This window comes from Lagopus muta, chromosome 12 (genome assembly GCF_023343835.1).
Source record: "Lagopus muta isolate bLagMut1 chromosome 12, bLagMut1 primary, whole genome shotgun sequence".
NCBI lineage: Eukaryota > Metazoa > Chordata > Aves > Galliformes > Phasianidae > Lagopus > Lagopus muta.
Window position 1 is genome coordinate 11,140,009 of NC_064444.1, and position 25,537 is coordinate 11,165,545.

The 25,537-nt window shown below is 38.6% G+C and overlaps 1 protein-coding gene across 13 annotated transcripts in view; it reads right to left on the reverse strand.

The window, feature by feature from the left end:
* The window catches only part of ZNF536 (zinc finger protein 536), a 327,128-nt gene that overhangs the window by 239,192 nt on the left and 62,399 nt on the right, over window positions 1-25,537 (reverse strand). For 11 of the 13 annotated variants that reach the window (XR_007379489.1, XM_048958585.1, XM_048958587.1 and 8 more), the window contains one exon: window positions 23,950-24,020. The exons of 1 other annotated variant lie outside the window; for it this stretch is intronic. The gene's annotated coding sequence lies outside the window, so the exon portion shown is untranslated. Of the gene's footprint in view, window positions 1-5,291; window positions 5,379-23,949; window positions 24,021-25,537 lie in introns of those variants that run through there. One more of the 13 variants, XM_048958592.1, reaches the window with a different exon arrangement.

Consider the following 25,537-nt stretch of genomic DNA (forward strand, 5'->3'; position numbering starts at 1 on the left):
GCTCTAGTAGGAAGGTCTAAAAGTTACTGTATAATGAAGTGCTTGTAGCAGGCAGTTTGCTTTATCCTTCAGGAGCTAGATTGCAATAAGACAAAATCATGAAAATAAATGCTCTAAAGGCATCTATGTTTTGCTTGAATAATTACTTGCTTTCATATTTGCTTTATTTATGTTAAATACTATCAATATCCCCAAACCATCTAAGTTCTGTGCAGACACAGGAATGCTCAGTCTACACTTAAAATCCGAACCTCACTTCTCCTGCCCAGAAAATAACTGAGATGTGATGGCAAAATATCCCTGTGCTACAAAACAGCCCTCAGATTACTCAACAAATACTGGTGTAGAGTAGAGCAAGCTTCAGGACCATTCTCTGGCTAATTCAGCTTCTTACCTGCATTCAACAGGGAACTAACCTGATAGTAAAGCTTGTCCCCCTGTTCCAGCTGCATGCTCAGAGAGATGGCATACCTCTGCTACCTCAGCCACTTCCTAAGGGCAGCACTAGCAATGGCATTTCCAGTCTTCAGGAGGCCAGCGGAGTCACAGATGCTTTCCTCTTTCAGAAGAGGATAAAGTACCTGAGCAATAGCAAGGATCTGATCTTACAGTTACAAGATTGTTCTGATTTAGGAGGAAAGTGAAAGGAAGGAATAAAATTAACGTATAAGCATAAACAAGCCCCAAACTTGGAAGATGAACTGAAAAAACAGTTATCTGTATAAATTTTTGAAACAGCAAACAGATTTATGCAGGACAATCTTCCATCTGTCCAGAACCTTCTGCAGGACATATGCAGCAGATAACTTCAAGTCAGCATAGTTCTTTATATGAAGTTTTCTTCCAAAGATATTTACGGTTTTAAAACAGTGCAATGCTCTGTTGGAATGGTTGTAATTTCTCTTTTACCCTTTGCATGTGTCACCATCTATTGTTACTTGTTTTTTTTAACGCTCATCTGAATATTTAATCCATGCAAAAATTAGTCCCAGCATCTTTTTTTCTAAATAATGTTTGGCGGTCATTGCTTCACAACTGCAAACAATCCTCTACTGCTATTGAGAGCTGCAGTCAGGCTTTCTTCAGGCTGGAGGTTAGAATCTGATCCTAAGTCCATTAAATCACAGAGTCTTTTTAAAGTTTAATCTAGAGAGTATTTGGGTTGTAAACAAAGGACACTATACATGGGGAAAGAAACAACAGAAAACTATGAACTTATGACTCTAACGCAACCCTGAGTTCAAATTTTGTCTGTGATTTAGCAAGAAAATTCTGAGCTTTCGGCAGCAGCACACACACACTGGCATGTGGGCAAAGCTAAACTGAGCATTGATGCTCACATCCAAAATATACATATGGATCCCATTTTACTATGGACGTGATTCTTCATGTGCAAAACATGTGTCCGACTGGTTTTCTTCGGCTTTTTAAGATGTGCTTCTTTTTCTTTGGTGGGGGCAGGGAAGTAATTAAATAATTTGGGTGGTAATTGAATCATTATCTATGAAGAAAACTGTGTGGGATTCAACAGCAGGTAAAAACCCAAGGCTTCAGCTGAAAGCGCCCACTTCAGCAAAGCACCACATGCCAACAGTGAGAAACTTAGTCCCCCATACAGCCTCCACAACACGTTAATCTATCCCACTCTGTAATTGTTAGATAGGAAAGGGAAAAAGGGCTCCAGATGCTAATAACTTGGAAGTGGTAATTAGAGGAGTCCACATTACTGCTGCGGGACTCCCATCTTCCCTTGATTGCTGGAAAGAAAATGCTGTCCAGTGGGTCTCCTTTCCAGCCACACGGCGCTTCTCTGCTCTGAGCCCCCTCTCCTCATCACGCTCATCCACAGGAACACTACTTGGCCTGGGAACGTTTGTACTTTCCCCAATGCTGGCAGATGCCATGCTTCCTACAGGGCGTTGGAGAACAATCACAAGAGCACAGGTGACCTAACAGAGCAGCACCACAAGCCCCATCGCCTTCCACAGTCCCAGTCTGACTAGGACAGAACAAGGGAGCCTGCTCCCTTTGCTACAAAGGTCAGCAGATATCCCTGAAGGCTCCTGAGGCTTTTATAATCCCTGGTACCACAGAGACAAAGCAAGTCTGGAAAGGGTCTCAGCATCGCATGAGAAAGTAAAAGGAAAAATACACTTATCACAAAGAGGGAATGCATTTGTATTATTGTATTAAAATAGCACAAGGCTGCAGTGACAGGCTATAAATTTTTCCTTTGGATTGTAACCAATATTTTCCATTTCAAGTAACAGCAATGTAAGAAAGAGACTCAGAATTAATAGAAATTACGGACATAAATTGGTAGGTACTTAGATGAAAGAGAACCTTACATTTGGGTATCACGACAGAACAAAAGGTTAACTGGCCCTGTGAGCAACCCTTGGATTCATTTACACTGCTGACAAGCTAACCAAAAAGTAAGCTTACATTTTACCTATGATGTCCAACTTTATAGTTCTCTGATTCATAGCACAGAATGTTACAGTAAATTCTTGGCAGCAAAAGGCAACGTTTTTTCCCCCTGAAATTCAACATCACTCATAACACTAAACCTAATGTATGACTCCAAATAATATTAGTACCAATAACAACTACGTGGTTCTGTAGAATCTGTTCTCTGTGATGAGAATTAAAGTTATAGAAATCCCTTGATTTTTCTCTCTGATTTGCTATGTCATTTCATGAAACAGCCATGAATTAACAAATATTACTAATTTGATATTGGTGATTCACCATAAGATTCACATTTACATAGTGCCACTATTTTTCCTAAGCTTTCTGTTGTTTTTGGCTACTGAAACATCAACTGCTCAATTAAAAGAAACAAAACAGGACAGAACAGCAAGGAGATGAGCCAGAGCCAACCTACATTAGCAAACCTGGATGCAAAAAATGAACAATCTCTCCTCCATTTATGACCATCACTGTATTTGTTTAGTGGATATAAATCCCTGTGATTTTCTAATGCCTCCATCGAATCTTGTGAGAATTCTGCATCTGAAGTTGAAAAGTCCTTTTTTTCCTCTATATGGAGTTCTAAAAGAGGACTGCAAATATTGTAATAAAAAAATAGTAATAATAATAACATAAAATCAATGCAAAGTTATTTAGCACAGGTGTTCCTGTTATTGAGCTACATTTGGAAAGCCCACACATTCAGTGTACCTTCAATTCACACACCCAGATGCATGAGCTGGTGGTCTATTGTTAGTGTAGAGGTTTGCAATAAAAAGCATGAAGTAATATTGGTAAGCTCAGAAGTTGTTTTTTTCTTATGATGTCTCCCTGCATCTATTTATCTAGTTTTCCTTGCTTTATTTCTGCTTTTATATTCAGCATATTCAAAAGAGGGTCAGAATAGGTTTTAAAGATGTAATGCCGTGCTCAAACCTTTTGAACGCTAAGAGAAAACCTCAAAAGGATCACCCGTAAGGGAACAAAGATATAAGGATAGCTTTGAACCCAAGGGGCTCTCTCACTGCAAGCAAGTGCATCGCCAGCATGTCACAGGTGTACACCACATGAGCAAGTGAAAAAATAAAATGCGACTGCGAAAGGTTGCGATGCTGACGGGTCCGAGTCCAGAATGCATTAATCCCAGGGTGAACGTGTGCATCTGTTAGATATTTATGTAGTTCCTACTAGTAGTTTGTACATGTATCTGAGCAGGTGAATACCAACAGATTTGAAACCATATGTTAAAGGCAGCCTGTGTGATGGTACGAGGAGGCTATGAGGCACTATGGTCTGACAGACCCTCTAGCGATTAGAGGCAGCCCTGGTCAGCCTGGGCTCCCAGGTCCTGGGGAGGCTCCTGCTGTCAGCTCTGTGACACCTGGCCAGAGCCGCTCAATCGCTCCCCTCATTTCTCCACCCTTGAACAAAAGATAATAGACGTGACTACGGAGAGATAATTTTCCTTCTTCTTCTTTTATTATTATTCCAAATGTTTGTGTAAAACACAGCTGTGCCAAAAAACCTGAGTTTCATACGTTGGAAGAAGACAAAGTCAGGGTCTGTCTCCCACTTCCAGTCATTAACTCCGAGCCCCAGGAAAGGCCTGGATCCCAGCTTGGGTCACCCCCTGTCCTCACACTGCCTCCACAAACCACCATGCTGCAAACCTTGTGGGTACATGTGAGCACAGTTGAAGCCGATGTACTTGCAGGAAGAAAATCAGCTTTGAGAAAAACAATGCACTTCTAAAAAGTGACATTTTGTCTATAATGTTTACTTTCTCTACTAAATATCCTCAGCAAGGAACCGTGAGAATTCATTCATCTTTGGATGAATTTATAAAACATGCTGAGAGGTCCCCGGCTGAAATGTGTGAATTTTTTATGATTAGCAGAGTACTAGAATCCAGAAACTGTCAGTTTACACACCACTTTAACCTAGACCACTCAGTTTCTGCTAACAATACGCGAGTTCTTGGAAATGAAAGAAAAACTTGACACATTAAATGCTGAATTTCTAAAGGAGAGCTGTTAGGAAAATTTCCCTTCAAATTAAAATTTCACATAAAGACGGAGAAAACAAGTCTCTAGCAACTACCTTGAACCCTCAAAGTTCAAGTTACTCTTCAAGATAAGGGAATCATAAACAGTCTTTGAAGTCCTGTGAAGTCCTACTGGTAGAAGTCTAATTCCACCTCTCACGATTTTGGTGTGACTGAGTGAATTCATCAAGAGCTGCGATTTCATTTTGTCCTCAATGATTTGTATACTCATACAGTGCTGGAGAAATATGCCTTCCTCCCACCTTGAAATATTATGGCTCCTCTGAAGAAGATTCAGCAAGAATCCAGATGTTTCTTGCAGTTAAACACTGCCCAAACTCTGCTCCCAAACATTATCAGTCCAAAGTTAAAAACGTGAATTCCAGCAACTATGCTGAGACTGCTGCTAAGTGCTTCTGGGGAAAAAAAAATCTAGCCACACTGACAAACTCTTTATCCCATCCTCTTATACATCTACCACTTATACAGCATCAGAACATATACGTTAACTCAATTTATTTCCTCTGCCGAGAGGGTATTATTCATACCCTACTCCTCCTTCACAATGCAATTAGCTTGGAAATTGGACCCTGGAAATTAAATGAGTACCCCTTCTTTTGCCTCAACTCCTAAGAACCGCTTGCAAGGGTCCTCCTGTAGCCCACCACCCAACCTTAATTGCTCTGCACCTGATATCAGAGGAAACAACACCCATCTTTCATTATTTTGCTTTACCTTAGTGAAGCACAGTTAATAAAGAAGCTTGGTGACTTACCAGGCTATTGTTACCTTTGATGTTTGTCCTTCGAGTGCCCTACAGGACCCTCCCACCCCAGCACTGGTCCAGCACAGGTAAATCTAGGTCTAGCATTCCACTGGCACAGCTCCACGAAAAGGGCAAAACAACAAATGACATTACCACTGTGTATAAAAAAAAAAAAGATTTTTTTTAATTTGGGTGATGTACATTATCTATAAAATATGCCCCAAACATTCACAGGAACAATGCTCAAAGAGTTTGATTAAAATTGAGCAAAATCAGTCTCTCATCCTTCTGTTTAAAAAATGAGAAATCATTTATTCAGCTTAATTCAAAGATTAAATATGATTAAAATTTCTATAAAATGTCAGGCTTTTCTGAAATAAACTGCTGTGGCCATCAAAATATTGATAGTCATTGGTAAATTACTTCTGGTGTTTAATCAATGTTATTTTTTTATCATCCAATTTTTTCTTCAAGTCAGCTTCTAACACTAAACTACATTTCATCAAGGTTGGTAAAATGTTTAGAAAGGAACAGATGTCAGAATATGGGGATTGCCAATAACACTGATGGAAGCCAGTAATTTCTTTCCTGTCCAAAGGCAAAAGAATGAAGAATAATCTAGACTGTATACAATAATACAAGATTTACTACAACATTAATGGCTATAAAAAGTAAAAGTATACAAAAGCTATCTCAATTTTTTCAAGCCATCACTAAGGGCAGTGTTTTTCAATTTGAGACAGTTTTTACTGGAAAATGAAAGGTCTATCTATTCTTAAACCTTTAAATATCCATAAAATAGAGATGAGGAAACAGACTAGCATTAGTAGCTTCCAAATATACTTGTATATTAGTCTATTGTGTAAGTTAATAATTTAGCCAAATCTCAAAAAATGTGGATGCAATTTTTCCTTTAAGAAAGCTGCTCGGCTTGTTATTTACAGATTGTAACATTTACATAAGAGTTTGGTTTAACAAGAGATATAAATATAGATAAAACCCTTAGGACTTCATTCTTTAAACTGCCCTCTAAAAATCTGCCCTACAATTTGCACACTGAATTTTGTGCAGACTATTCTTGGAAGCCTTTTGTGAATTAGGGAGAACTGACTCGAAACAGGGGCTGGTTAATCACAATTTTGCAAATTGTACGTAGCAATCATCCTCACATTGTGAAATTCAGATCTATAAAATGCTGATGTTTTAAAGCCGAAAAATAAATTAGCTAAGTAGGACTACTTTGCTAAGGAAAGAAATATGAGAGTGTAAGGCCCTTTGCAAAAAAAAAAATGAAAATAAAAATCCTTAAAATAAAAATAATCAAAGTAACTACAAGCTCACCCTGGAAAAAGTTCTACCAGCTGACTGTTCCAGACTACCCCAGGCTCATGTGTGCACTCACCTGAGTACACCAGTCCCAAAAATAAACCTGTGGGAGGCTTACTGCTTTAAAGACTTCCGTATATTGTCCACAGTCAGAAAAACATCTCCAGTTGAGGAAAGACTGAAAACTTCACTCTTGCAGGTGTCAATCACTTAAAAGTCATCTACGCACCTCATCAAGGCTGCTTTGGCTATGTATCAGGACTGTCACTCAGCTAACAACTGCAGCAACATGGATATACGGATACAGTATTTTATGATGCATGTTGAATTCAAACACTTGAGAATAATGGCTGGCAACCTAATAATCTGAGGGAGAAGAAGTAGAATTTATGTGGAAAAGATAATTTCTCAAAGACATTTTTTGCTCTGCTTTCAAGCTGCGGTTAATATAACTTCATCAGCATTTAGAACAAAGCTGACTCAAGAGTCTTCCTTTTCGCACAGGTTTTGCAATTCCTAACATTTAGTATAAATGAAGGTCTCTTTCTATTTATTTTCCTTATCTGTTGCAGAAAGACCTTGCCGAACTGTCTGTTTTGAGCGTACAAGGATATGCTGAAATTCATGCAAAATATTTTCTGTTATCAAAGTAATTATAACGACAAGAACTTTCCACTGAGGTTCCGCAGTGACACAGTGTGCACTGATTGCCCTCCTGCCATTCCAAGCCCCCTCACTATGGACACAAGTTACAAACAGTGGTCACTCTGTTTTCGAGATGTTGATCTTCCCAAAGGTCAGCTTTCTTACCTCAAACATTCCAACAGTTGCTTAGACTGCAGTTCAGGAATTTTGTGTAACTTTGCTTCTAGAAAGCAAATATTTATGTTAGTAAATACTATTAGAGTATTAATGTTGTACAGGTATTCTCATTACTGAGCTGCTAAATATGAGAAGGATAACTTTAAACGGAAGGAAATGTGCTGTGTTTGGGTATTAAACTGCAGTGTGTCACTTTACCATGCTGAGGGCTGTAGCAAAGACTAAGTCCAGCCATTAACTCTTTTAATGGGGATTAATGTTTGTAGAATTAATATGGATTCAGAATTCATGCCTTTGCTTTAGAGGGCAAGCAGAGGCAGAAGACCCTACAAAGAACAGAACAAATCTGTATTACCAGGATTTCATAAAGAAAACCTTAGAAGTAAGGTTATTCCCAGAGAATGAGAGAGGCTTACATTCAGGTCTGGGTCAGAACAAGGTAGATCAGGGATTTGGCTTCTAGTATCATAAGCGAGGGTCCTAAGCACAGCCTCAGTTATTCCAGTCCAGCACATTCATTCACCCACTCCTACTGCCGCTCAGTCTTCTCTTGACCTTCTTCTTTTAATTGGAGCAAGGATTAACCCACAGTTGCATCAGCATAGGTGAATGCCAAAAGGTCGGAGTTGTAGAATCTCTTAATGTATATATTATTTATTAAAATAGAACAGCTTGAACAATCTTGGCCAATCACTGTATGAAACAGAAATTTTAATGTCTGAAAATGCTACAGAATATAAAGGAAACTCTCCATTCAGATCCATCTCAAGGCTTGGACTGGAACAGAGATTTGCAGGGGCATCTCCCTTTGTCTCCTGTGCTTCTAGGCCCCTTGGAAGTCACGACTTAGTCAGGATAAGCTTCTATTATTTTTTATAAACTCAAAAGAGGCATAGGTATGAAAGCTGTAACAGATCTCTCTTCGGATAGGGGAACGAGACAATGAAGGCAGAAAGAGCCTGCATGTGGAAAGGGGCCTTCCAGGGGCACGATGTGGACTACACAATGTTCCCAGCAAACTTAGGCAGATTCTTGTCCACTCTTTTGAAGACAACCTGCCAGTGAGATCAGAGGTACTAATTCAGAGATGCAAATACGCATCACAGTGAGCTCTGAGTTTGAATGTAGGACAGTAAGTGACTCATATACAAAATCTTCAGTATCAGCCATTGCACTTAATTGAGAAATACTGGCAGCACTGAACTTGAAAATACTGTACAGTTCAGAGGTAAAGTGTGCAAGACTGCATTTTAAGGAACGAATTTAGTGTAATGCCAAGAAATAATTTACTTCATCAGTTTGTTGAATCCAGTTGTGTCAGTAATTAGGTAAATGCTTTGCATTCACATCTTTCTCACTTTCCTGAATGTTTCTACTGATGAACGTATTATTCCTTCACCCCAGCTTTTACCAGCATTCTCAGAGCATCCTCTCTTTTTTTGTTTGTTGTTGTGTTTAAGCAAAGATGCTTCAGAAACAAAAAATCAGCATGGCTTCCAAGTTCACAAAACTTAAAAAACTGGTTTTATATTTAAGAATCCCAAAACAATCCCAGCATTTGGGGTTCAGAGAGAAATGCATTGGGATTTCCATGATTTGTCAGCACTGCCTCCCAGATAGCCGCAGTCAGTACAGGTAGGCCGTGGGCTGAAGGTACAGCTGCTCAGCAGTTACTGATTCTGGTTGACCCAGACGTCAGGGTGCTTACAGTCTGAATACAGCTCCTTCATGAAAAACTGTACAAAGCTGAAACAGCTCATGATACATCAGCCTTTTGATGGATAAATCAAGTGCTGTCTCTTAACATTTCGTTACTGCTTGAGAAGATTTGACCTTGGGGCTCTAACAAACCACGTGAACTGCCTGGACAACAAGCTGACACTATTTCACACAAGTCAGGAGGCTCTCAGGGCAGCACAAGGTACCTGCTTGAGAAAACAGCAGGCAGCTGCTCTAAGAGCACAGTAGAATACTGCTTCAAAGTCTTCCATTGTTTTCATTATTATTACTTTAAAGGAGTGCTTTGGAATTACTGCAGCCATCTGCCCAAGGCTGATTGCAGGTTCTCAGCTGTGAGACCTCAGATGCAACACAGCTTCACAATGCTGCTGCTGAAAGCAAAGGACACACACCTCAACTCAGTGAGACAGAGACTCAGAGACAGCACTTCCAAATAACATCCAGAAGTGTAATAAAACTTACCAAATCAAATCTGTTTTCATCACTATACTTTTCATGGCCCAGAATCTTGTACCATCTTTCAACAAACTGCATTTCTATATTTGCAGCTATTTGCTACCTTGGCTGAACATGTGGATCTGTTCTACACCAGCTCTAGCTATGTCTGCTAACTTGGGTAGTTTTGAACTTTTTCAGGGGTAATGTCATCTATTTACCAATATTTCTGGGGAATTTAAATGTATAACCTCTGTGGCTAGAAATAAACAATTACTTGTGCTACATATGAAAATTTAAGCAGACACTCACAATTTACTTAGTTCCCTTTGAGGGGAAATGAGAAAGACATACAGTACTTTCATCTGTCCCTAAGTGTTTTTTGTCACATTTTATTCTACCACCATTCTTCAGTGACAGACATTAGGTATGACATTTTTTGACACAATGTCAATAGTGACATCAGTAATATTTGACACAAGGCACATTGGGGTTATTTGACGCAGACAACTGGATGGCTCAGGGCACTAGAGATCCAATGCATAAAGAGTTTTACCTCCAAGTCACCAGTGAATATCTAGCCCAGTGTTTTATAACTGCTACCAACTGATGGCTCCTCAGAGCCTTATACAGAAGGAGTTTGGGTGTATTGAACAGATGTCCAGAAAACAAAAGTCAACACAATAAATTACATTAATCTGTGTCCTATGTTGAAACACCATGGATTGAATAGCCAGCAACAAAGCTATTCTTCTACTGCTATCTGTAATTCCTTTTAAAAATGGTTGAATCCCAAAGGAGATATGGGAGGATCAAATGAGTCAGAGAGCACTACAGCTCTAGTCTTCCTCTGAATAAGACTTCTGCCTCAACAGCTTTCAGTCCCATGGCCTTCATTAACTGTTAAATACACTTATGGGAACATACAAATGTGAAACATTACTTTCAGTTGTGTTTTCCAAATACTTCACAACTGCCTAATATACAGGACTCTCAGATGCTGAGCAGAAACAAAACTAATTACATATATGATCGCTCTAGAACTTCCTAGACTGCCACAGTCCTGATGAAATAAAGCACTTCTGTCTACGTTCAAATGAAGGTGAGTCTCACCATATCTACTGGGCACCTGGCTGAGCTCCTGAATCCTGAGGCCCCTCCTTTATGCAAAACATGGAGGTTCTGTACACAAGCAGGTTCTCACGTTAGTGCTGGTACACAGGAACTTACCTGAACCTAACAAGGACAGTCACCTAAATAAGCTATCTCAACGTTTAAGAGAATTTTACATTACCAAGCATCTGAAGATTTAGGAATCTAAATTCCATCACAGTGTGTGAATCCTCACTTACAGCAGACATTTAGCAAGTATGTCTTGTTTTACGACTGTGCTTACGTCCAAAGCCCAGCAGCACATGCTACTTCACATGAGCAGAACCTTATCACGTGAATAAAATGTTTTTTATTTTATAGTGCAGAGCTTAGTTCCTTGTTGATACTTCAATTAAAAAAAAAAGTAAATGAAAAGAGCGCATCACGGTTAATGAATATGCAAAATGTATGCCTTTTTTCTCCTTTTTAGTTTAAACTAGTTTTAAAGGAAGATCCACCTGTTAGGTAGTTGTCAGTATGACCAGGTGTCAGATTCAAAGACAGCTGCATCCAAGCAACAGTTAGGCCTTCAGATTCCCTCATATAATTCTTTATTTATTTAGAGTACGCTATTCAAAATCCCTGAGCAGACTCCTTCATTGTTCTGCAATTGTGGTTTCAAAAAAAAAAAAACAAAAAACAAAAAAAAAAAAAAAAAAAAAACAAGAAACCCACACTAAAAAAGCCCCCAACAAGCTAGCATTATATCTGGGAATCCAAATACACGGAGCATATTTACTGTCTCGTAAGACATAATCCCACATTGTTACGTATCATATAAAAAAAGGCAAAGCACATTTTGTTAATAACACATTTGAACATCCTGCTATATTGCAATTCTTCAAGCAAGTTAGATGAAATTTAAAAAAAAATATGTGAGCACAATACGTATTTCACTGTAAGAAAAAGCTTTTCTGGAGCAAACTGCTGGAATCATGAAAGAAGCTAGCAGCACACCACTCTCACAAAATGTACTTCACAGAAACTCACAGTGAGGCATTTCCACCCCTCTCTCAAAATGGACACCAGCTATTCAACACATGCGTGTAAACACCTGGAGTTTTCCCACTGAAGTCCACAAAGCTACAGCAAGTCATCCATTGCTGATCTACAATACTACCAGACTCAGAGTTCACGAATTCCCAGCTACAAAGCACAAAGAAGCTAACCAGTGATAACAGCCCCTTTCCACTGCATTATTTAAAATATCAGGTATATGGCATGCTTTTTGGTCCAAAATTTTTGGGCAACGTTGTTTTAGGCAAGTATGAAATCCTCTCATGAGAGGACTGAGCTTATGATATAATTCCAGCTTGAACAGCCACTACATTTCTGTTCGTATGCCTTTACCCAAATAAAAACACCCACCTCTCAGTGGCTGGACAGCCCATTTTTATTAGTGGACATCTGTGTCCTTTCCGCAGCCCTAACCTAATGCAATCTTTCTCTTCCACTGAGAGTGAAGTTAAAGCCTCATTTTTGGGTGGGAAAATTCAAGGAGGTCACATATCGTTTTACGCCTCAGCCATTCGCTTCTTCAGAGGTTTAATAGCACACAGGGAACAAGAAAAGGGAGCTCACCGATTGCTGCAACCTAATAGTAAAATCACATAGCTTCTTCAGTGCAAAAATTAACTGTAGAAAATCAACTGAGACTGCGCATTCTCCAAAGTTTTGTCATGCTGGTTTTAAGGTCAGAATGTAGGGCTTTGTAAATCATGGCCTTGCAAATCACAGCTTTATAAATCCCATGGCACAGACTACTACGGATGGGCTGGAATCCAACCCCAGCATGCACTTTCAAGCTGTGTAAAAAGCTAAAGCTTAATCCAAATTTCTTTAAATCTTCTCTGTTAACAGGCTGAACATGAGCCCTACAGTAAGAGTCCCCTGAAGTTCAGCTGAAGTTTTCAAAATGTCAGCCTGTCTGCAACTTCATTTTGTTGCTCACTAACACTTCTGAGCAATTCCTGCAGCCTGTGCATGAGCACACAGTAAGTCCACGTACTAAAAAGGCAGGTGTCACCGACGCAATAAACCGTAATAGCTTCTTCAAAACTGTTAAAAGAATTTTTAATTCATAGATCACTTGCCCAATAGCCTGCAATGGCTCCTCTGGAGCCGTTATGATCTATCAGGCCACTGTAGTGCCATACATGCACATTAAATAGGCCTGCAAAAATCATTAAGAAATTGGTGATGACAAAAATTACTCTACAGACTTGGTAAAGATCATTTTTCTTTTCCACCAGAACACTGTAACATTCACTTAGCTGGCAGAAAATTATACATGCTGGAACCCCCAGACAAGTTCATGCTGCACCCAGCTCTACAGCTGTCTCAAGTCAGTTTTACCAGTTCCATTTACAAAGATCATGGCGTCTCCCCTCAGGTGGTCCAGTGGAAAGCCATTAGAGATATCCTTCAAGTAAGGATCTACTCGAAAGTAAGTTTATGTGGCACTGTCTCCTACAGTGTCGTGATTTGTTCTGGTATTCCACCCAGCATTTAAACAAACACCACACAAAAATAAGATAAACATTCACTCCCAGGGAGGACTGGCAGAGTCTGGTCAATTTGAATGAACCCTCAATGATATTTTAAAAGCTAAGATATCTCCCCTTGAATAAAGGCAAAAGCTTATCATGGGAAACCTTAATTACGGCATACAGACATCATGGAGGTGCTGCAGCACGATTGGAGAAATTACAGATTGTTTTTGGGGGGAGTAATTTCTATAAAATGTATGGAGAAAAAAGAAAAAAAGAGCACCATTCATTCTGCATCAGATAATGAGAAATATATTTTACCAACCAGTTTTCTGCCACTGTGGGTTGATGATATGCCTGTTTTCTTCTGGCCCATTATCTGAGTACTTGAACCCTGGATAACAATGAGTTCATAGAGAATGAAAGTGCTAGGCTTTAATTGTATGTATTTAGTCACGCAAACAGAAGCAATGGCCTGAGAATGGCTAGTTAGCCAGTGACAGCATTTAGCTTCAGAACTGGCTCAGAAGAGCTATTACAAATTGTACTGATATGCACTGGGCTAGTGCAGCAAAATTCTCCATTTAACCTTGTTGCTGAAATAAGTTTTGGTGTCTTTTAAATGAAATCCCCACTGCTGCTAATATCCTACAAATAAACATCATTAAAAAATTGAAGACACTGGAAGAATGTGTGGTTTATGTTAAAAATTTCCCTGTCAATCAATTCTGCATGTCTGCATGAAACTGATGATCGCATCATCATGTTAGTTTGCCTGACTTGCTCAGCACAAAGAAGGTGGGAACATTTTCTCAAGCAGGGATGTCAGCACTTGAAAAATCAATCACCATCTGTGCTCATTTTCTGAAAGGGAGAAAAACAACCCCTGTTTAAGAATACACCAGAACAAATAACTTGAATGTTTGAAAATAAACTGCAGGGTCAAAGAAACTTTACAATGAAACGCAAAAAAAAAAAAACCAGCGTTGCAGTGTTTTTATCACATTGTGCCTACGTACCTTATGCATCACAATCTTGATTCTAAAAATAGATATTAATAATACCTACTGACCAGCAGCATGTGAAATGCATACAAACAAGTTACTTTAATGCCCAGAGTTTTGCCTCCGTCTGCAACCAAACCTTGTACATCTCTTTCATTCTGCTCACAATAAATCTCTGTAAAACTACCAAAATGGAGATGGCAAAAGAAAGCACTTAATATAAATATACCGTTCCAGTCTGCTTAACCTTACATCTAAAGCTAGACTTCATGAGTTTTAGCTTTAATTTTCTTTTTGGCTTTGTATTGCTGTTGCTTGTTTTGGGGAGGTCTCCTACAGATATGACCAACTGCTTTGATAAAAGTTTTTAAAGTACCAAGAGCGAGCCAGGAGTATTACAAATGCTATCTACTACAATGAATATCAATTAATCAAATTGTAGGACACTACAAGAGCTCACAATACACAAATAGCAGAGAGAAAGATAAATTGATTTTTGCTGCGGTGTTGCTCCCTTTCAGTAGCACAACTGTGTGAAAAATACCAGTTAAAAAGTGTGCTGAGGCAGCAAAACCATTTAATACTCCACAAACAGTTATCTAAGCCAATGCCCAATAACTAGACAGTACTGTAATGTGACCTACATACTAACAAAATCATTTTTATACGTGGGAAGAGACCAGACATTTAGCTACTTGATACCAGTTAGATAACTGATACGTCTTTCAGAGTCTTCCCCCGCACCTCAAATACCACAGCTAAAATGCACATTGTACTTTATTTCTTATTTTCTTTTTATTTCCAGCCAGACTGGAACCAGAGACGCTCCCAGATGTCTCTCTCTTTTTGGGGGCTATCAGGTCTTACCAACCTGCTCTCCTTCTGATTTTGCCTTTTTATCCAGAACTTTTATTTCTCACCCTGCTGGTTTGCACCCGCTTCCTCCAATTTTAACATCTTTACTTACATGTGAACTTGAATCAGATACTAACAATGGTGAAATCTTGCAAGGGTTTGACAGGAGCAGGTGCTAACAAAAGTGATTATCTGTCCTTTGAGGTGAACAGGAGAGGGCAAGTTGTGCTGCCCTTAAGACCATTCCTTCCTTCCTCCTCTGCACTTATGCTGAAACCAAGAACACCCTAGGAAGCTCACCTGCATTTCCAAATCCAAGGAGAAGTCTCTTCCCTCTGCTTCCATCCCAAACCACCATCTCAGTTTTAATATCAGGCTTCACCCATGAGATCAGCACCAGCCCCCTCAGCCAAACTTCCCCCTTCTCTCCATATGTGCAGACTGAATACATACATGCCCAGTTTTGGGGGCTACATGCTCCTCAATGTGTGCTCGGCCTGGCCATCTTCCAAAAAGGTACTTTTTGTGCAGACATTTGAACTGCTCAGAAAACTATTTTAAATATTCTGATTAAGATCATTTTAATCATAAATTACACAGTTGTCAACAATCTGTAAAAAATAATAGTTGTTCTCAAAGGAGAAAGGTAACGTGATTGCCAGGGAGACAAACTGTGTTGCACTCACTTCTTGCGCGCTAAGTTTGTTCACTGCATACAGTACCACACGTAATAAAAGACAAACTGTCATAAAAAAAAAGCTCAGGATTACCTTAACCAGTAACTAAATTGATGTTCTTAGCACTGGTACCAAGACTGGAAGGTCAGCTCGTTGAAATAACATATTTGGTTAATTTGGGAAAGTTTGCATTGACAGTGTACGTCAGTAAAGACGACATCTGATCCATCAGGCTGAGAAATGCAGCATCTCTCAACACATTTCATTATTACAAGCCAAACTGGAAACATGTCCATGAACAAAATAGTGCCTTAGATTTCCTTTTCCTTTACTTTCCTGAAGTTTTTCTGCCAGGAGTTTTATGCAAATAAAAGCACTGTCTACTACTAAAGTTGCCTGAAATATGGGTCTTCATTTACTGAAAGGTATTGTTTGTAGTTTAAAAAACAAACAAACACTCGAAGTGGTAAATAAAGCTGCAATATTAAACACGAGATCACTAAATTATTGAAAGTACACTAAAACAGGATTAAGAAAACGCAAATCTATGTTGCAGGATTCTTTGACTCCTCAATAAACAGAAATCAAACCGTGCCAGTTCTCAAATAAGAGAAAAGACTTGCTAAAAGCTCCAAGATGTTGGGAAGAACATGCCCTACAACGCCAACTTGCTGCAATAAACCTAGCTCAGTAACTAGACTGTGGGCTTTGCATCTCATATTGTGAATATGGAAAAAAGAAACAAGACCTCTGTGCCTCCTGCTACTGGGGAAAGAGCCTGAAGAGGACTGAAAAGTGACAGCTCCTAAAAATAATAAAGCAAAGAAAGCAACAAGTAGAAGCACAGAAGGTGATTCTCAGAAGGGACTGAAATGAAAGAGCCAGAGCTGCTAAACTTATTGCCATAGGTTGATCAGTTAAAAAGGAACCTTTGGTCCCTATCCAAAACAGTCCAAAACGGACACTGCAGTATGGAAATGTTGACCTTAGAGGTCAAAACGCTTTCCTTAAATTCTGTCATTTGTATTTCTATATCCTACATTGTAATAGAGCATATAACCATTTAGAAACATCAGGTGTAAAACGGGCCATTCCATCAACACATTTGCATAGTTTTTTTGCATAGTTTTCCCTGAAAAATTCCAAAAGCTATAATACAGATGGAAATCTGGTTTCCCAGATTAAAAGCTTTCACCACAATTTCTTTTTTTTTAAAATGAGTTTGTGGATGATGATCTGTCCTCGCAAAAAGAAAAAGATGTTGAGAAATAAAAATGAAGCAGAGAACGTGGCAGGATGCTTGAACTGACAAGACATAATAAGCAGCTGTGAATGAGAGCGGTCCACAGAACTGCTTCAGCCTATGACTACCCTCCTGAAACATCACACACATCAAGTTGTCCTGGCATGTCAGGGTCTGATAGATGGGAAACATCCCCCAGTGCTCATTCTCAGGACAAGGATGAGAGCCCCGCCACTCCCCATAGGAACTGATGTCATAACACAGCCCTAATAACTCACCCCGTGCTGCCACTTCTTTTGCTTCACGTGACCAGGACCGTCCCACTTCTGGCTCCCTGTCCAGGCAGTGGAGAGAAGTGGGTTCCAACTGTGAGAATTTTCAGCACCTTATGTTAGACAAAACACCCAAACCCTAACGCATAAATTGTGGTCTCCATGACAGACCCACACTTCCCTCTCCTTCTGCATCCTTCCAGGAAAACTGCAGTTTCTAGCTGAAAACCAGAAAGTTGTGTTAGTTAGGGATTGTTTGTTCTGAATACACAAATTAACTTGAAATACTTCTAGGGTAACTGTGTGGGGAAAAGGTCATATTTTACAAAAGCACATCCAGTTTGCAATCATGGCCAGCTTTCAAAAAAAAGAAAACAAAAAACTGTCTTATATTTCTCACTGGTACTTTCTCTTTTCAAAATATGAATATCAGATATATAAAAAAAGACCTCTGATGAAGTTACACAGTGAGTTAAAAAATAAATCCATTCAGTGAAAAAAATACAGAGTTTTAAATGGGCATTGTTTTTTAAGGGGTTAGAATAATATAACAATTTAAATAAACGCCAAAACAATTATTTACCCTTAAAATGAGAAAAACTTGTTCCAATTTTTTGCTTTAAGGTCATGTTTGAGTGCTAATATTTAAGCCAATGTAAGCCTAGAAGCAGTACAGAGTTGGGGGAAGCGTGTATACTCATTATTATTATTGTTTCAAAGCTACAGTACTGTAGGTTTCCTATTTCATTATTATTAGTATAAAATAAATTAGTACAAAAAAAAAAAATTCACTTCTTCTTTCATATTTCCTTAGATCTTAACGTGACATTAATGAGGAAATACACACTAGGATGATGATCACACTGTAGGATAAAATGGCTCATATACTGTGTTGATAAGTTAAGATGAAAGAAATCCACAACAAAGACACAACAGTATTGTGGAGATATGTTTAGATTCCAAAATATTTGTATCAGTCAAAGATAGAAACACCCAAGACAAAAAAGAACTGATAAATAGAAACATCCACTTTTTTCCACTTGACTGTATAATAAATATACTGTACACATTAAAGCATTACTCCATTACTATGCCTAGCTGCCACATGCAATACATAGATACACTATATACACATTTTCCATCTGATCTCTGAGGCATTTGTAGCTCCTTTCGAATATCAATGCCGTTCCTGAGCAAGCACTTGTGAACAGAACTGAACTTCTGGGAGACAAAGATGTGCAAATGGAAACAATACTGGCATTTAAACCATGACCCCAGTGATGCAAGACTGTAGGTGAGGTGCGTTTGAGTAACATCTGAGACAGTTCTTCCCGAATCTGAGAATAAAGCATTGCAATGTATACTGGGCAGTCTATTGGAATATTTTAGAGGACTTCATGGGAAACATGGAGGCAAAATCCAGAAAGATTAATTGAATGGCATAAGGAGCATGTAATGTGATCACAAATCCCATAAAACCACTCTCAACCCAACTGAAAATGATGCAGATGACATTTCTTCACGTGTAGCCTTTAAGGGGCTGCTTTCTCAATAGCACAGCTCTTCCTCTCCATTTTGTTTTCCACCACACAAAGTTTCTGTTCTTCTCATGCTGACTGACTCACTGATCTAAGACACTGTGACGATTTATTCCATCATAACATGGCACCGTGCCCTCAAAGTGAGTCCAGTCATTAGATGCATCATTCTGAAATGTGATTATTGACCAAAAGAGAGGAACTTGAGCATCACAGATGGATGAGAAGGGCTTAGAAACAGGTAACAGGATTGGTAACAACTTAGTCATAAGTACGTAAGACACAGCGGCACATTGCTGTGATTGACAAGAACTGCTATTTGCAAGTTGCACTTCCACGAGCACCATCAGCACACTCACCAATCAAGATTCGAAAACGAGCGTTTTTTAAGACTGGCATTTTTTTAATGGCATCAGCCTGATGCCGAGCACAAGTCAGTAAGAAAGCCACTGTCACATACAGCAAAAAGCTGAAGCAAATACGAAGGATGCTGCAACAGTCAACTACTTAAGAGGGAACAGGGTAATACAGTCCGAAAGAGAACTTCCAACAGTGAAGAACATGATGCATTATACTTCAGGAATAAACACTGAACCTGACCAGACAAGCTCATAATAATTTCTACTTGATTTTTTAGTTTTCCTTAATACTTTTTGTATTTAAAGATTGCAATTTCAGTTTGAAACTGCAACTATTCAGAAGCACTGCCTAGCAGCCCCATTATGAGTCAGGTACTCATTTTACTGTACATAAAGGCATGCTGAGGGGAAAGGAAAGAACACCCCACACTTGGGGTACTTTCTGTCTTAATTACTGGAAAAATTAATTTGCCCAAGCGAGTAAATAACAGTGATCTATATCAACCCCACTGATCCTCCTTCTCTTACCCAGTTAATCCGAGTTTGCCAAAAACAATTTTCTAATGATATTATTTTGTGATTTTACAGCTACTTGCATTGATGCTGTGCAAAGGACACAAGCAGTTATTCTTGGTCATGTATTTACAAAACCCTGAATTGAGAATGATTTGAAGAGTTGCTTGTCTGAATTTCTTCTACTAAAGAGGTTCACATGGTACTGCATTGGAATAGTCTGCCTAAATCTAAATTAAGATTAATTAGCCCAAGCAGAACAGCAGATTGACACAGCCGTATTCCTTCCAGATACAAGTGTTTACATCAGGTAAACCAGGTACTTTTGTGTAATATACTCTGTGTCTGACAAACCTTCTGCAACACTAAGCCACATATTTTGTTGCAAAACAGTTATTAAAAAAAAGCCTTCCTAGTTCTTAATTAATGCAATGTTAACTTCGATTGCCCTGTTTCTATGGGTTGATACATATGCAGGATGCACACCTCTGGTGTCCCACCCTGAGCCCAGGTGATGCATACTGAGCATAAGCACAACGTTCTGAAACAGGCTTTGAGCATTTCAGATCTTGCTTTTTAACTCGAATTTCAGAATTAATTTTAGATGGGTGAATCATATCATGAAAACAGGAGTCCATTTATTTGTTGGTTTTTAAAAGCCGTATAATTCTTAGCCAGCCTCTAATTGCGTTATATTAAATATTCACTAGAAATACACAGAAAATTTACACATTCTTCATCCTAACTATTCTTTTTGTCCTGGAAACAAAATTTGTATTTATTCAGTTAAAATTATTATTGATTTTTTTGTGCCAACTGAAAAACTGCCCCCTGACTTGGCAGCCATGGCTCCATCCTTCTGCTGCACCCCACAACACTTCTCCTGACTGTGCCTCTCTCCCCTCCAGTCCTCCATCTGCCTGAATGGCCAGGCTCTGGGACAACGACTGCCTTTGAAGTGTTCACCACGCATTTCAGCCAGAGCTGCAAGGCTCTGCTCTCAAGCCTAACAGGAAGGTAGAAGAGTTATAAAATTCATATTGGAGGGATTTCATCCTATTCCTCTTCTTCACAGTTACTCAAAGAAGGGAAGAACATGAAGCATGGAAGGAAGCTCTAGAGAAGAATCCAGCCAGGTCAGCCAACCAACCTCCATGCTTCTCTGAAGAAAGAGGGTGCAAAGGTCAGTTCTATGTTTGCATTTCTAAAATGTTTGTATTTCTAAAGAGCGTAAAGTATCAAATATCCTTCTTAGAGAATAATTCCTCTCCAGTCTCTTACTGAGTTGCTATATAACCATACAATAAATATTATCCTGCTCACATGCTTCTGTTTACTTAGCATACAGTATATTTGATGCTATCTAGCAGCATAAGTTTTAGTTCTGTCATCTTAAAATAGTAATAGTTGTCAATCAAACTAGAAAGTGCATAATAAAAACATTCTAGAAACTAATAACCCTATATTTCTACACTCAACTTGAAGCTGAGCATTTCTTAAAATGAGATTAATTATATGTTTGTACAGTGCCCGATACAATCAGACAGACCTCTAAACAACATCCTCCTAGCACTGAACACAGACTATAATCGTATGGAGAGTGTTTATGTATATTACACAGTATGTGCAGCAGTAACTTAGTAGCATCACCTTCACTTAGCCCAGTATTTTGGTCTGTGAGAGAGTTTTTTGGGGGGGAGGGAAAAAAAAAAGCCCAGTACTAGAGTATTAGCCGGAGGATGAGAGAAAAGGGCACAGTCAATACCCCAGTAACTTATGGCAATATTTTACAAATATTTGGAAGTATGAAAGCATTGAGGAGAGAGACACTGGAAAAGTCCTCAAAGTTACGACCAACATAACATGGTGAACTGGTGACTTGAAAATAAAAGTGTCAGGAAAATATCCTTTGAATTACACCTGTGAAACTTCAGTGGGGACTTCACTGCTTGGGACTGCTCTGGAATTAGTACTAGTAAATACACTGTAGGGAACAATCCTAAAACATCCAGAAGATGGACTAGATGTAGAACAGGTCTTTTGCTGTTCCATTTTTTATTATTCTAATTCATCACCCTTCCTCAGGTGGTGAAGTTTTATGTAGACTTTAAAAATTATGACCATTAGAAAATTATGCATGTGTCTGTGTAATATATACATACATATGGATGTAAGGTCTGGATTTTAAACACTAAAGCACAGAAAAAAATCTTTGTACTTCATTTGCCCATACTACAGCTGTAACTGTGCATTAATCTGGCAAGTGCAGATAGAAATTTCTAATTATGGTTATGTGAATGCACTATTTGCATAATCGCAACCACTGAACTTGCAACTTAGGCATGCAATAACTTTGGTATGCTTACTGTTGGCACTGCAGCAGTATAGGACTGTGACATGCTTATGTCACAAAGCAAGGGCAATCTGACAACTTTGTCCAAAACCAGAAATTCAGAAATCCTGCAAGACAGACAAGTTGACACCAAAGGATGCAGAACAGGCTCATGGGAACAGTCACATGAGGAACCCTAAATAAAGCCTTTCCCATTAGGGATTCTCAAGAAAAAGGTTAAATATGCTAAAGAGCGAACTCTTTTCTGCCTATGGTGTCATTTCTCTCTGAACCCTGCATCCTGTTTTGCAGAGGCTACAACTTTTGGTGACTTCCTGAAATCTGAAGTCCACCAAGGATTTTGTGCTGACAACCTGCTAACAGCACAAGTCAATCAGCACAATGGCTGCAGAAGGCACCTCTGTTCCCAAGTCATGGGATGGCAGAACTCTTTATGAATGTGCAAGGTGTGTTAAAGGAGAAGGATGAAGGCTTTGCTTTGTCCATCCATCTTATTGTTATTTCTGTTGTTCTGGAATGGAAACCCTCTTATTGACCAAAACGTAAGGCAATCACCACATATAAGAGACAAGGTAAAAATCATTGTCATTCTTCAGTATGAAAGAAAAACAATGAAATGGTATGGAAGAAGGAAAAAGTGCTTTTAAAAGTGCTTTTAATCTTTTAGACATTAGTAGCCATGATTGGCTTTCCTGTGTAGCCCACACTGAGTTTGCCATAGTGTTACAGTGAGAAACAGTAGCCTACACTGATTTTTATACATAAATCTTAACGACTCCGATTGCTGCTAAGGATGCAGAATGGTGGCAAGATAAGGCCATTCACCATGAAGGCCTTAAAGCCTTCATAATTACTGAGTATACAGAATATTTATTATAAATACTGTGCCAGGCCTCTTTTGTGAGCTGCCCTGGGCCTGTTCTCTGAGCCACGTCAAGCAAGAAGTTTAAATGAAACTGCTCCCAAGTTTCTGAAATGGTTTAATAAAACATATACTGACTGTAATATTCAGTTTATAGTAGAAAAGTATTGCCCCTTGGTTTGAAAAATGACCTCTAGTTGGCAATTTTACTCTCAGCTTCATAGATTATAGTCCGCTGTTGGTCATTTTCTCAATCCACAGGGCAATACTTTTCCATAACAAGCTCAAACTGCAATCAGTATTTGTAGGCTGTTACACAAGTTGAGGATAATATGTCTCAACACGTCCTATTATATGACTAAACAAAAGAAATAACAACCTGGTGACACAGACATATGGAGAAAAACAGTGCGATTCTTCTAATTTTCTAATGCTGAGATAGCAGAAAAACATTCTTTTATTGTGCTAATTTATATTAAATTTAATGTCTTCAATATACAATTATCTCTGATTTGATTTTTTCATTATTTTGTTTTATATTGTTTTACGTCTATACTTATTCCAACATAAAACAGCAAATACTAAATTCTATTAGTATCAGATTTCAGAAATGACAGATTGTGACTGATAACTTAACATGGCAAAATCATATTGAAATGTATTCACATAGGTATCTTAAAGATCAGCTGCTCTTGGGCACACAAAGCACGCATTCATAGAAACTTCAGACGTTTTACATAAGGAAATTCCAATATAGTTTAGTAGGCAAGTTGCAACTAATTGTATCTGCACCCACTTCCAGCACATGAATATGAGATTAAACACAACATTTCAGGAAGGTAATTCCCCTATTATGTAATCAAATGGATGCACTGTGTTGAGAATAAGTCAAGGAACGGGAAGTGAGAGACCTGGCATCTATTCCAAGATGTGCCATTGACAGGTCTGTCAGCAGCAGGCCTTAAGAAATGCCCACCCCTCCTTCCTACATCACAGCTACTCTGCTCTGTAGGCTAATGCAACTTACCTAGCTAGCTGGAGTGCAGCAAAGTTTAATTCTTCTATCGATGGATGATGGAAGCTCTTGCAGATTCTTTACTGTAAATGCAAAATATTTATAATTACAAGAGTAATATTCTTCCCCATCTGTAAATAAAACTCTGAAGTTAAATATGACACCCACCCGTGCTCAGAGCCAAAGAGAATAACTTCCCAAGCTGCAGCTACAGTGGGGTCAAAAGTGGACATTTTGCCAACATTCATCCAGAAATTAAGAGTTTCAACAACTACATGGCATTTTTCTGGGAATCTGGGTGTAGAAAGGAGAACCTCAGCTGTAAGACGACCCAGAAGAGAAAAGAAGTTCACAGTAGTTCTGTATGTGTTGCTTTAGAAACCATAGACAACTACAGACATCCATCTATAATGCTGCATTTGGTATATTAAAGGAACAGATTTTGCTGCAGTTCTTGAGTTTTGGTGTTTTGTTTTTGTTTTTTTTTTGCTTTGGGGGTTGTGCAGTATTTGTTTGGGTTTGGTTTTTTAGGATAATAAAAGTGACACAAGTGCCACAGCATAATGGATTAATCAAGGCAGATGATGTTTATCCTAAGTCCTGAGTTGCATATCTTCATAACTCACTCATAAAAATTAATGTATTGTAGATGCACCACCGTGATGTATCTTCTATTTTTACCCGTTGAGAATAAATTGTTCTAAATTGGATTATCCTGATATCCAGTAAGAAATGTAAAAGTTACATTGTTATTTTAAGAATTTACATTGCTGCGTATAGAAAACAAATCTTCACACTGTGCTTTTGAACTGTCATGTTACTCCCACTGTTATGAAATCAGAGATGCTGCTGCCACACCTAAAATCAAATGCAAAGTATGCTGTGTTGCTTCACAGACTGTTCACTTGGTATCTTAATCTCAAAACTATACATGGGATGCTTTAGGACTGATCTTTCATAGCTGACTGTTTCTGTACATAAGTAATACACAACTATGTACACAAGGACTCATAAAATCCTTATTTCTAAAATCAACAGATGAAAAAAATCCCTAAATAATAATGTACAGATGTTTCCTACCTAAATGAGCTGCTGGCATTTAGTGCTGCCAATCACACAAGCAATGAAACTGATGAATTTCAAGGTACTCAGCATTTACAATGCATTGTTTTTTTGTAATCAAATGATCACTTTACGATGACTGAAAAAATGATTAGTCAAGAAATTTACAGCGATATGCTTTCATTACATCTCTAAATTCCTAAGTGTGGTCAACAACACCATATTGTTCCATACCAATTCCTTTTCCTTTTACCTCAAGGAAGTTGATTCTGCTGTCCTTAAGCTGCAGCACTTCACTAAAAGCACATTATCTGCACGTTATCTATGGAGTAATCCTCTTCTCAAATACAAGACAGAACATCAGTTTCTAATCCTACACAGATAGAGTAATTCACATCCACTGTACGTTTTACTGTAAAGATGGAGTAATACAATATGTTTGATAAATCATGTATGCGTCTGTGTACAAAGAGAAAGGTTTATCTTCTTTCCTACTAGATGCATCCATATCAAGGCACATGCTCCCCATGCTGGCACT